The sequence below is a fragment of the Colias eurytheme genome, chromosome 27, assembly GCF_061535395.1.
Source record: "Colias eurytheme isolate Ceu_HAF_F1 chromosome 27, ilColEury1 Martin Lab GWU primary, whole genome shotgun sequence".
In the NCBI taxonomy this organism is placed as follows: domain Eukaryota; kingdom Metazoa; phylum Arthropoda; class Insecta; order Lepidoptera; family Pieridae; genus Colias; species Colias eurytheme.
The window spans coordinates 30,076-44,056 of NC_143006.1; the positions used below are offsets into that span (position 1 = coordinate 30,076).

The 13,981-nt window shown below is 33.9% G+C and overlaps 1 protein-coding gene across 1 annotated transcript in view; it reads left to right on the plus strand.

Annotated features, from left to right (window-relative positions):
- The window catches only part of tei (irregular chiasm C-roughest protein teiresias), a 70,769-nt gene that overhangs the window by 6,276 nt on the left and 50,512 nt on the right, over positions 1-13,981 (plus strand). The gene's annotated exons all lie outside the window — the stretch shown is intronic.

Genomic DNA, 13,981 nt, shown 5'->3' on the forward strand with positions numbered 1-13,981 from the left:
CGCCATTGGGCTCGGTCTTCAGCTTTTCGCCGCCATTCTGTACCAGCAATCCTGCGTATATCGTCGCTCTTTTGCTATAGCGTTTCTAAAATAGGACGTACAAATAAAACACAGGCTTACTAACACAATCTGAAAGCTTATTCAGCCTCCACGAACTGAGGCGGCTCGTTCAACCGGCCAATTTAAGCTTCATTTGAATAATCAGAGGATCAAGTACGTTACAAATAGCAAAGATATTACGCGTATCATTTTGTCAAATAAAAATCTCTTCATTGTTCGTAAAACGTAGTAAACTGTGGTAAAACTCTCTTGAAATGAAAATGAAAAAGTAATTTTTGCTTAAATCTACTTTGATTAAATAAAACTTATGAGCGAATATTTTGATACCGTAACAGAAAAGTTGAAAGCAATGATTTTAAATTCTGTTTTATTGTACCTATTTGTTATGTTTATCCTTATCAAGCTATAGAGTTTCTTGCCGATTCTTCTCGGTAAAAATGAATTTCCGAATCGGGAATAGTGAAATGACTATTCATACGAATTTGTAAAAGTTTACTAGGATAAATAAGTTTGAGCTTGAGTTTGAAACATGGGATGGTATACCAGCATTGCGACCTGTGATTGCGACTATGCTCGTCTTGGGTCGGTCGTGTTTGCGGACCTCCCCTCCCCTGCCCCCCACTCCCCCCCCGCTCGCCCCCGCTCCACTCCTAGCTAATCTGCTGACGCGGCGTCTTTGATAATTACGCTGCTGTTTGTATTTGAATACCGGCTGGATCGATGTTCAAACCGATGTGTTCGGTGTTTACTCTAGTGCTGTAGGCTCTATGAAATAACTGATTGTTGATAGCATAGGATAAGTAGTTAGCTAGCTGTTGAATAGAAACTGTGCTGTGAGGCACCTGCCGCTAACTACATAAGAGACGAAACCTGCAACTTCTGTTCAAGTCTCTCAATACGTAAATTGTTTACTCTTTCATGCAAATTAGATTTAAATTTTAAAGCACAAATGCTGCGGGCTAAAAAAGATTTAAAATTAAGATTTTATTTTTCACATGAGTACGGGTCTATAAGGTGGCATAATATTCATAACATCTTACTTCCTCATACATCATACTTCCTCTATCTTGCTGAACAATAAAATATTCCTGAAAAATATTTCAATATCCTGTTTAATTCTGGCTCGCTGGTCGGAAGGAAAATGGCGGAGCCGCTGATGCGAGCAGGCGACTTTAACAAATCTCTGCCGACTGATATCGAATATGTTGTGCGGCAAATACTACTGTGCTATTTACACTTGGCACTTGGCAGTTGGCAGTATTGTCGGATACTCATACAATGATACATGTGATTCACTTATAATAATATGACCCTGCGATGGAAATCGTTGTTATAATTATTTATAATTTCGATATTTTTAGAAACTGCGAAAACGTTTAAGAATTTCATATGTATAATTCTACTTCGTTATTGGGATCAACAAGTGATGTTTTAATATTCTGAAATATCAGATACGTAAACACTTAATAACAAGTTTGATCGCAAACGCAATCGTTAATATCTCACGTAACAATATCAATAACGTCGAACGAATGTTTCACAAATGGAGAACAATACAAAGTTACAAACAAACATTACTTTCGTAATTCGAAGATATAACGTTTCATTTGGAGCGAATCCAAAGTTAGTGAACTGGGCGCTTGTCGTGTTTGCTAATAAATTCTGTGTCGTTGTACTTTGCGTGTCTTATCACGTTACGACTTACGAGTGCTTCACGTCGAATTATATTATGTGGATTTAGACAACGGTTTAAATAATAAATAATAGATACGAATGCCTTAAGTATATATATGTTTATAAACAATAATAATTTGTTTACACGATCGATATAAACAACTTTCGTTTGAAGTACAATTCACAACTAGTCGCGAACCCTTTTTTTTCATTCATACATCTAAACTAAAACATCTAAACTGATAGAGCGTGTGATCAATCATACATGACGTAATCTCGTGAGATTTTTAGTCTGAAATCTGAATTGAACCTTATTCACAGTTTAGTATCATTACATAATATTAACAGCATCAAACTTTATATTCTACTATCCTACCAACTTACCAAAGCTGCTGGTATAAATGTAAAGCCGACACACACCGTGTACAGTGTGTGTATGTTCAGTGCTAGTGCCACTTCTAATCATTATTCCTATCCATACATCTTTGCGCCGTACACACATTCAGAAGTATAGCGAAATAAGTTTAGGGTTTCACCTTTTAAGCCGCTTAAGTACTACTCAATAGTAAGCGCAAAGCAATTCAACGAAGCAATTAACTCATCCATATCCAATTTTAACTCGTCTATAACTACCCTCATTTCCGCTTACGTATGTCTCTATAAGCCTGAATCAATTACGCTATATTTGTTTTAATAAATTCAACGCTTGTGTGCATATTCCCCAAGCATACGCACGCACAGATGTACGTGTGTGTGCACACTTGATTGTGAGCGTAAGGAACAGACTTCAAATGGAATCTAATAAAGGCGTATTTACATTTTTTGTGTCTTCGTGTACTACTAAAGTTGACTTTGGGGTTTGACATCAAACATTCTTAACGTGCTTATGTGATAAAGTCAAGCTTTGAGCAAGGTTGTTTATATATTCTCATCATGAAACATATCCACATAAAATCCAGTGTCTTATTCTAAGAATTTCAGGTTCATGATTGCTATAACCTATTAAGTAAAATTTACCAATAATAATAATTTTAACTCTAATTTGTAGTTAGTTACGAACGTAATGTACGTTGTACTGTATGCCTACGTTTATTTTTCCACATTGATAGTAATCCCATAAACTGGCTGCAATCTAAGGAGGCTTCATCTCGCTCACGTTTCTGAAGATATAACATATGTGATAACGGCTAAATATCTTGTTTAGAAAATAGTGTCTACTCCAATAATAATTTTTAAAAGCTATCGCAATAAATTTCCTGCAGCCTGATTACGTTAGTTTTCTATCGACTATCGAGAAAAATATTATTTTGCGTCAAAAATAATTCCCAGACAGAAACTGTTCGCTATCACACTTGAGGTGCTCGAGATACAAGGCGAGCATCAATGTTAGACGGTACACAGGCCCTTGCGACTCACACACGACGAGCCGTGTTTTCACTACACGTAGATACGGTCTAGTCGGATTTTAGCAGGTTCCTGTATTAAGTACTATACTATACCATATTTACCTCTATATTAATATTTTCATCGTAAACTATACTCATACGAACAAAGTATAAAACAATGCGTACTGTCGCTGTTTGTGCGTCCTCATTTGTGCTTAAATCTTTAAATCTATGCATCGAATTTTATTGTAGATAGAGTGATTCAAGAGAATAAATGAGTAGGTATATAATTTTATCAAGTTTTAGACAAAGCGGGCGAAGTCGCGGGAAAACTAAAACATTGTCTTTCTTCAAGGATCATTTGGCATGAGGAATAGCGGTTTAATTATTTTATAATTATATAATACTAGCGGTCCGCCCCGGCTTCGCCCGTGGTACATATTTATATATAAAAAGAAGATGAATCGCAAAATGTGTTGGTAAGCGCATAACTTCAGAACGGCTGAACCGATTTCGATAATTCTTTTTTTATTATATTCCTTGAAGTACGATTATGGTTCTTATGTAGAGAAAACGTTAACATGTACCACGGGCGAAGCCGGGGCGGACCGCTAGTTTTTATATTATATAAGATGAATCGCAAAATGTGTTGGTAAGCGCATAACTCGAGAACGGCTGAACCGATTTCGATAATTCTTTTTTTATTATATTCCTTGAAGTACGAGGATGGTTTTTATGTAGAGAAAACGTAAATATGTACCACGGGCGAAGCCGGGGCGGACCGCTAGTCTTATATATAAAAATGAATCGCAAAATGTGTTGGTAAGCGCATAACTCGAGAACGACTGAACCGATTTCGATAATTCTTTCTTTATTATATTCCTTGAAGTACGAGGATGGTTCTTATGTAGAGAAAACTTAAATATATACCACGGGCGAAGCCGGGGCGGACCGCTAGTTTTTATATATAAGATACTAGAGGTCCGCCCCGGCTTCGCCCGTGGTACATATTTCGCAATAAAAGGTAGCCTATGTCCTTTCTCGGGTATTAAAATATCTCCATACCAAATTTCATGCAAATTGGTTCAGTAGTTTAGGCGTGATTGAGTAACAGACAGACAGACAGAGTTACTTTCGCATTTATAATATTAGTATGGATTATATCTTTGAAGCAGAACAGCAATAACCCTTTACAGAGATAACATTAGTGTGAGTGCAGTCGTGAGGCCGGTAACACTATAATCCCTGTTGATGTAAAGCTGCTATCACTGTCTGGATTTTGGGCGTAATCCTGATAAATAAACTTATTAATCTAGTCTGAAGATTATCTAATAGTATTGTTTAATGATACTCTAAAGTCTTAGCCGTCATTTTACACTAATTTTCTCACACAATAAAAATTTTCGTCTTTATAATATTAGTTTTGATTTAAATAAGGGGAAAAAATAGTGTTTTTGAATCATGTATGATGTACTCACAAGTTTTGATTACAACAAACAAAAAAACAAGCGTAGCTGCAATGGATTCAGGTGCTACGCCGTAGGTGCGTAGAGCATCACAATATTCGTAGAAGGAACACATAGCAAGGTTGAAAACTGTACATTTACTTGCCCAATTTATCATTTTTGAAAGTAAATGAACAGTTTATTAAATACACTATAAATGTACGTTAGTTAATTAAAACGAAATGGTGGCGACTACGAGTCACTTCTGGGAACAGGAATAACGCTTTTTTTTTGAGGAAATCGTGTAATTAAGTTGTTAGCAAATATAAACAAGTAGAGGAAATTAAAATTTATTTGTATTATATTTTCACTGTGATTTATATTTCGTACACGTGCAAATGCTTGCTGTTTTTCTTATTAATATTGCCAATGTACGGAAGTATAAGAATTTAAATTATCTACTATCGTGTTCTCTCTATTTTAGGTATTTTTTTTAAACAACCGCAAGGATTTCAACTGTGATTATGCTGAATATCGTATTAATATTATGTAGTTTGTACTATCCAAAGAGAAGATTACCATGAATATTACTTAGACTAAAGTGCCCCGTTCTCTTTTGAAATCGGCAAAAACGCCAGCATCGCAATCCAATTAAAACACTTTGGAAACGTAAAAGTTTTTATTATAATTTCATTGGAACCGGTCAGCGGAGTTTGTTCCGACAAAAACTCGTTTCCAATCCCGCCTAGTCGGAGATAACTAAATATAAAACGTTTCAACACCATTTGCATTCGCAAAACCTCCGGGAGCGCCGCAATCTCGCAAACACTCACGAAGATACATTGTCCGTTTTATTATCGGAAATCGGGATGTACTCCCGCGCCAACAGGCGAGCCGAATCGGACTCTATCTCCGTGGCAGTAAAGCTCAAAGTGCCGACTCGGCGAGCTGCCCCTCCGGCTGCAAAGAATAAACGAGATAGACATGCACAAAAGGAGGGTTATTTTGACAATTGGTTGTAAAGATAGTACTCCCCTTATAAATGTGACGCTAATTTATACAAGTTTATGGCGGGAAACAATTCGGTTAATAGCATTGTTAGATTCGGAGATTTTTTTTTTTGAGTCAATGAGATAAACCACGTTATTGGTAATTTTACACTTATTTTACCATGTCTTTCTTGATAAAATGGTATCATAATAATATAATATTATTACAACTCAAACTCAAACATTTATTTATTCAATTAAACTATGTACATCTTTTGAATCGTTCTAACTTCTAACATAGGTTTACCATTTACCATTGGTTCGGAAAGCAGTTTCTACAGAGAAATAATTATTTTAAAGACTACGTATTAGAATCGAACGAGTATAATAATAGAATAGAATCGATCAAAATTTGTAGAAGTAAACATTTGAATGTTGTATGTTCTTACCATATTATTCAATGAACATAGTTATTATAATACTTAACATTAGGTACGAATTTGAAATGAAAAAGACCATAACGATAAAATTCGCTAAGATAAAAAATTTCATAAAATAAATGTTTTCTAATTACATTGCTCTTTCGTATTGTTCACTCTTATCGTTACACTGTTTCAACAGAGCATGTATAATACATTTCCTCGATGCAAGCTAAACTCGACCTTATATCGTGCTTCTAACATACAATTTTATTATGACACGACGTTAGTTCTTGTAGAACTTTAGTGTTTGTGGAGAGCAATCTATTTCCTACTTTATTTCAAGATGATAAAGTTAATATTTGTTTGTTTGAGAATTTGCTAAGTTAATGTCAAGTTTAAATGCATTGCGTTGCTATCTATTTTCTACTTTATTTTTAAGTGCCTACATTTCATTTTTAAATGGGAGATTTTTCTTCACTTTTGGTAGCTTTTAACGAAAGGATAGTTTTTGGTTGAACTCAAACAAACAAACTCAAACATTCATTTATTCAATTAGACTACTATTTAGTAGCACTTTCGAATCGTCATTACATAGTATTTTAACATTTACCACCGATTCGGAAAGCAGTATCTATGGAGAAGAATCGGCAAGAAACTCCATAGTTGCTCTTTTAAATAATGTCAATAAATTTACATAATATGTAACTTATATCTACCTAACTACATAATATGCCAAAGAACTGTCCTGTGGTTTTTACGCGACAACCCTCCATGGGTCTTTATCGTCCATATATTCCTGAATACTGTAGTACGCTCTCTGAACTAGTACATTTTTTATGTAAGTTTTAAATTTAGTACTACTAAACTCTTTAATATTATGAGGAATTCTATTGTATAAGCGTATACCTTGACCCATAAATGAATTTTTAACTTTAGCTAATCGGAAAAATGGCATTTCAATTCTATTCTTGTTCCTTGTGCCATAATCGTGTCTATCTCCTACTCTTGTGTGTAAGTCAGAGCTTTTGTGTACATGCAAAATATTATTAAATATATACTGTGATGGTACAGTAAGGATACCAGTATTCTTAAAATGATCTCTTAGTGAGTCCCGAGCACGTAAATTATATATAGAGCGAATGGCTCTTTTCTGTAAGATAAATATAGTTTCTATATCTGCAGCCCTGCCCCACAGTAGAATTCCATAGGACATAATGCTATGAAAGTAGCTGAAATAAACCAATCTGGCCGTATCTTCATCGGTGAGATGCCTTATTTTTCGGACTGCATATGCAGCAGAACTGAGCTTACCTGCAGCGGTGTTGACATGGGCTCCCCACTGTAGTTTCTCGTCCAATGTTAACCCTAGAAATACAGTAGACTCAGTAGGATGCAATACCTCCCCGTTCAAGGTAATATCTCTGTTCAACTTTTTTACATTAGGAAGTAAAAATTCAACACAAGTGGTTTTTTTGGCATTTAATAATAAATTATTGGCAGTAAACCATTCAGATATGTGTAAAAGAGCACTGTTCACTTCGTCAACATTTGGGTCATGCCTATCCACATTAAAAATTAATGAGGTATCATCTGCAAACAGAACTATTTCACACCTATCCTGCAAATAATAGGGAAGATCATTGATATATACCAAGAACAAGAAGGGACCTAAAATTGACCCCTGTGGAACACCAATGTTAATTGACGCACCGCTAGAACGTTCTCCATTAACAACTACAGTCTGTATCCTATCATGCAGGTATGACGCTATGAGGTTCTGGGCTTTTCCTTTAATTCCATAGTGATTAAGTTTACGTAACAAAGTACAATGTTCAACGCAGTCAAATGCCTTGGAGAGGTCACAAAATATCCCTAGAGCATTTTTTGAGTTTTCCCATGCCTTATATATATGTGTTAGAAGTGCAACTCCAGCATCTGTGGTTGAGCGCCCCTTTGTGAAACCAAACTGTTTGGTGTGCAGTAAATTATTATTTGCAAAATGACTACTCAATTGGTTTAATATTAACTTCTCGAATACCTTACTTAATGTTGGTAAAATAGAGATAGGTCTATAATTGTTACAGTCTTCTTGATCGCCCTTCTTAAATAAAGGTATAACTTTACTAAGCTTTAGTAAATTAGGAAATGTACCATAGTCACAACACTTATTAAATATGGAAGCTAAATTTATCGCAATATTTTCTATTATATTATTAACTAAATTTACGGACATTCCCCAAAGATCACAAGTATTTTTAAGATTAAGCGTCTTAAAGGCAGTAACAATATCATTAGCAGTTACGTGTCGTAATTCAAATAATGTACTGCACTCCGCAACATGGTCCCTCAAAAAGGTCTCTGCGAGTGCTGAAGACGAATTTAAACTATTAGTAATAGTAGCAGGGACACTACTGAAGAATTCTTCAAAAGCAAGCGCAACATCAGCACTTTTGTCAATAACCCTGTCATTATTTACAAGTTTTATGGTATTACTTGATTTGCTTTTACCCATTTCACCATTAATAATTGACCAAACTGTTTTAACTTTATTATCAGAGTCGCGTATTTTTTCTTTGATATACAAACGCTTTGCGGTGAAACAAACTTTTTTAAAAATTTTTGAGTAATTTCTAACATAACTAAGAAAAGATGGGTCTTTATTATATTGCTTCATACCATATAATTCATAAAGAATGTTCCTGCACCTATGTATACTAGCTGTCGCCCATTTACTAAATGGTAAATCCTTGGTAATATTTAAAGATTTAACTTTAAATATTTTTTCAAATTCTTTATGTACTAAATTAAAAAGATTTTTAAACATTTCACAAGGACTATTAGGATAGGATTGATCATTTAGTACGGGCAGGTTTTTATTAATATTATTCCTAAATTTATTAATGCCTTTTTTAGTTATAGGCCTAACATTAATCCTATTAAATGTAGGTATGCAATCCCATTCAAAAACTACTTTCTGGCCACAGTGATCCGAAGTCAATGTATTGAGAATATTTTTCTCTAAACAGATGCAGTCACAGTATATATTATCAATACAAGTTGCAGAAGTAGGTGTAATTCGTGTGGGTTCGTTAAAAAGTTTATATAGATTAAATGACTGAAACAAATTAACAATTCGTGTAGCCGTTTGTGTTTGTAAAAGTAAATCAATATTAAAATCACCACATACTATAACTTTTTTTTTACTCCTGCTTAGACGCTTTAATATTTCTTCCATGACTGTCTCAAACATATTATAGTCACTGGAAGGGGGTCTATAAACGCAAACAATAATATAACGCTCCAGCTCCACACAGGACAGTTCAATGGTCCGTTCTACAGAAAGACTAACAATGTCAGTTCGTTCTTTACATTTTACACTATCATGTACAAAAATAACAGAACCTCCGTGAATAGCCTGTGTCCTAAAGTATATACTTTTTAATTTGTAATTTTCAATATTTACTAACGACTGACATTGTTTAAGCCAATGTTCTGTTACACAAAATATTTTAATATTGTTATCATTCAGAAACAATTCTATTTCTAACAATTTGCTAGCCAAGCCTTGAATATTTTGATGCACAATGGAAAAAGACTGCTTAGCTGTTGTCTTATATACTAGTTTAAATCTAGCTTAGGGCTAGATTGTCTGTCTACACTTAATCTAGGTTGATGTATAAAATTACTACTACATAAAATTATAGTAGATCGATGGTCTGATACCGAACATGTACCAGACTGGTTAATATTATATGCTATTAACATAGCAAGTTCACGCTTATATCTATATGGCAGATACACTGTATTCTTTGTCAAAGTAAAAGATTTAATACATGAGTTAATGTCAAAGTAAATAAATGCATCACGATGATGATTTGTTAGGTTATACAATTTTAAATTCATATTATGAATTAATCTATTTTGTTCTTGGGTCAAACCAGGTAGGTATGGCAAGGTACACAACATAAATTTACATTTAGTCTTACTACTAATATCTAACATTTTTTTTAATCCTACATCAATATCCTTATTATTTATATTTAAACTATCCCCATATAATATAATTACAATATTATTCTTATTAAAGCTGAAATGATCCAGTGATTTGATCATATATTTAAATGAACTGTTAGGCGTACAAACATTAGTAACTTTAAGCCCTAAGTTGTTGAGCATAGCGCCAAATCCCTGACCAATATTATCTGACAACACAATTATTTCCTGCTTTGAAAGGTATTTAGTATTACTGGTTGGAATTGTGGTAGTGGGTTTAACACTATGTATGTCTGTGTAGTCAGGCTTATGGGGCGACGGTTGCTCATTGTCATTGTTTGAACACTGACATACATATTTATTGGTCAGCGACTCAAAACGATCCATATTCTCATTGCTCAACTTAATAAGATAATCTGCCTCTTGTATATGCTCATTAATTTGCATTTGAGCAGAAGAGTATTTCTGGTTCACATCAGTTAACATTTGACTTAAGGAGTCTATCTTCTCCTTAAGTTCAGTTGTTTCTACATCATATAAGATTTTATAGTATTCTAGATCCCTATGATATTTATCTAACTCCTGAACAAGGTTTATGTTGTCTTTCTTTAGTTGAACTATCTTTTTTAAAGAACTCTTTCTAACAATAGATTGCGTACGCTTGATGAATTTACTTATTCTAAGATATTTTTTTAACTTCTTATGCGAAGAGAAATTGATTTTTTTAAAGTTTATAGAGCCACTTAACTGTCCACATTCAATTAATTCATCATGAAGACTACTTGGTGTGTTGCATTGCCGCTTGGGATTGTCCTCTTGCGCTTCCATTAAGCTACATTCCAACTCAGCGATACGGCTAAGAGCTTTCTCATGGTCACTAGAGCACTGCTGGAAGCTGTCCACAACGTCTTGTAGGGCTTTGCACTTGTCTTCACTATAAATGTATTTCATGTGTAGTTCAGCCAGCTCGGCCTTAAGAAGAGAGTTCTTTTTTATAATTCCTTGAATCTCTAATTCACTTTCATCCCGCTCTTGTATGAGTTTTTCACATAAAGATTGTGAAGCTTTTAAATCATGGAGTGTAGCTTTTAATTTATTCTCCATGTCCTTAGCTACTGCCTTGCGGGTCAGCATGTTGTACTTTTAAGTTGCTGAAACAGATGAAAGGAAATGTATGAGATAATTATTCCTGAATACTATTATGATAGAACTGAATGTTGATATTAAGTGATTAACGGTATGATGTAGTAAAGAGTAAAGAATAATATTGTCTGGGGCGATAAGTTTTTGTCTTCTAAATTGCTTCCAACTTGTCAAGCAAAGTGAGACGGTAACTTTTATGCCAATGTATTTATTGTGACGTAGCTCATTAAATATGAGCGGTGTTAGTATTACAAATGAATGTAGGTGTCGTTTATAATTAAATATGAAATTTTAAAACTAGTACTCCCCTGGTTTATTGGAGAAGATGTTTGAATTCGGATAACCGTTGACACGTTGACCTCCGCGTTATACAAAACGTTGCGTAGATCACATAGAAGGTGTGTTTCACAATTATTTTCACTTTTATATCAATAAAATAGTTAATAATTACTAATATTTACTATTTTAGCACTAATTAATTAATTTTAATGTAATTTTAAAATTTAAAATCTAACAGCTGATGTTAACTCCGCTGTTGACACCTGTCAATCCCATGTTGTTGAGTTAACAAATTCTCTAGTTACTCACTGACGACTATTAAATTATTTATTTGAGATATAGTTCATATAGTTTTAAGTGGTTATACAATATTACAGTGGTATTGTGTCGATATCTATAAAAGTATCAACGTCATCTAGTCTCTACGTAGCAATATGTGTGAAGTTCTTTCTACATGTACATTGTACGGTGTACAACTATTCGGACACAACGGATTTATCAAAAATTGAGCAATTTTGTGCTTATATTTTTATTTATTCTTTCTGCATATATACCTCTCATATGAATTTATACAATAATTAATTATTTATACGAACATCAGGTAGGCAAATTGCGTTCTGACAAAATTCATTTATAGACATAAAAATAAATAATAATATTCAAATATAAGTAATTAAAAAGTTAAAAACAAAAATGCTACGTCCATTAATATTTTTATTAATCTATGACAGTGTCTTGGCGAGTGTCAGTGACAGTGTAGTTGTTGTAACGTATCGCCTGCCTCCGACACGGACGGCTTTATGGCGGGCTGTAGAATAATAGCTGCTGTATCCTCTCATAACACAGCGCTGTATTTTCTTTTTTAAGTCTAGTTTTAAACTAGCTCACTGTGCTGTGTGCGGACTTTAAATATTTTCTTGAGTTTTATGATGTTACGAGCTTTCCGTATGCAGCTCCGCCCGCGTTGTTTGAAACTTAAAAAAATATATTATGTATTATTTATCTACTAAATAAATAAATAAATCAGTGCTGTATGTATAGTCTTTCAGCGTATATCGAACAGACGGATATGGTATAGACGTGGCGGGACTTTGTTTTATAATTTGGAGTGATTCAGAAGCGATTTAGTTTTACGCTGGATTAAATTTTGTTTCCTTTAGATTGTGTTAGGCTTATTATGATTCAGTATTTACATACAGCAAATTTAAGCGGTTGATTCGGCGTATAAATTATCAGTGTATTTCATTCGAATGAAATAGTAATTTACTTGGTATTATATTAAAAAAAACTAGTCCCTTAATTACCTTAAAGCTGATGCTTATTAACGCATTTTCAACATTATTTTGCAAAACCTATTTCTTAGCTTTACTTGCGGTCTCTATAAAAATCAGCGCTCGTTGAAAGAAACCTTATTTTACTTGAAAATGAATAGTAAGGTCGTGAAGTCGCGCTGATACTTCCAGCAATTTTTCTTACAACTTGACAATGGAAGCAAAGAACAAACGTTGCCAACATAAAATATTGCTTTTGAAGAATGTGTCGTCGCACGCAGCGTCGTCGCAGCGTCTCGTGTGGGTATAAAGTGCTTATGGCGCGTCTACGTGCTGCGAGCATTGTTCTCTGACATCGATCCGATGTTCTTGTGAGCCTGACATGGATATTGCTCTTCGGCTGGCTGAGGAAAAAGATCTTTTATTAAAAACGTGATGATGTTCGTTAATGTTTTATTTTGGTATATATTCTAAGTTGGTTGAAATATTTGTAGTTTAGCTATAGATGATGAAATACTACGTAAGAAAGAACTTTAAGGTTTGGTTTGTTTTTAAGTTAAACAACAAATCAAAAACAAACGTTTGTTAAAGAAATCAAGAACATATTATGATGAAAATACTACTTGTTACTATATTTTAACTCGACATTTGTGCAAAGATTTTCCTAAAATATGAAGCTAAGTATTTTATATCAAATTCTAATCAATGTAAACAATTTTCTTCTTATGTATTAACGATTACTATACAACTCCCATACACAATAACGTATTTATCGATAGAAACTCGTGCATGTACTGTGAAATCTAACTCCCGTGGACCAACTTCCATAATACAGTTGGATGCAAGTTCCCACTCAATATAGAACTATAAAGTCATAAGCTACCTTAACTTCTTTATGAGATCAGCGATCACGGCGAGTGCCTCTCAGAGGCAAATTATGTCAAGGCATAAACTTTAAGTCTAATGCCTTCTTTGCTCTTTGAATTGAAGTTAAATGTTTGGATTATAGAAAGGACAAACTCTTCTCAAACGTTTATTTATTCAACTGTTTCTTGGAAGTGTTTCTAAAGTGTCACCTATTATGTGACAAATAGGTTCTTAAATCTTAATCATGTCTTCATGACTTTAATTTTACGTATAGGTACATAATATAAACGGATTTAACGTTCTTTTTTACGTAATATGAAAAAAACCATTTATTTGTGATTTATTTTTCTGTTAATTCAATAATAATGGAATTTGGAATCAAACTGGGTATACAAAATTAAGAGAGGGAATTAAAACAAATACGAGAGATTAGGGAAGGTATATAGAGGGTTT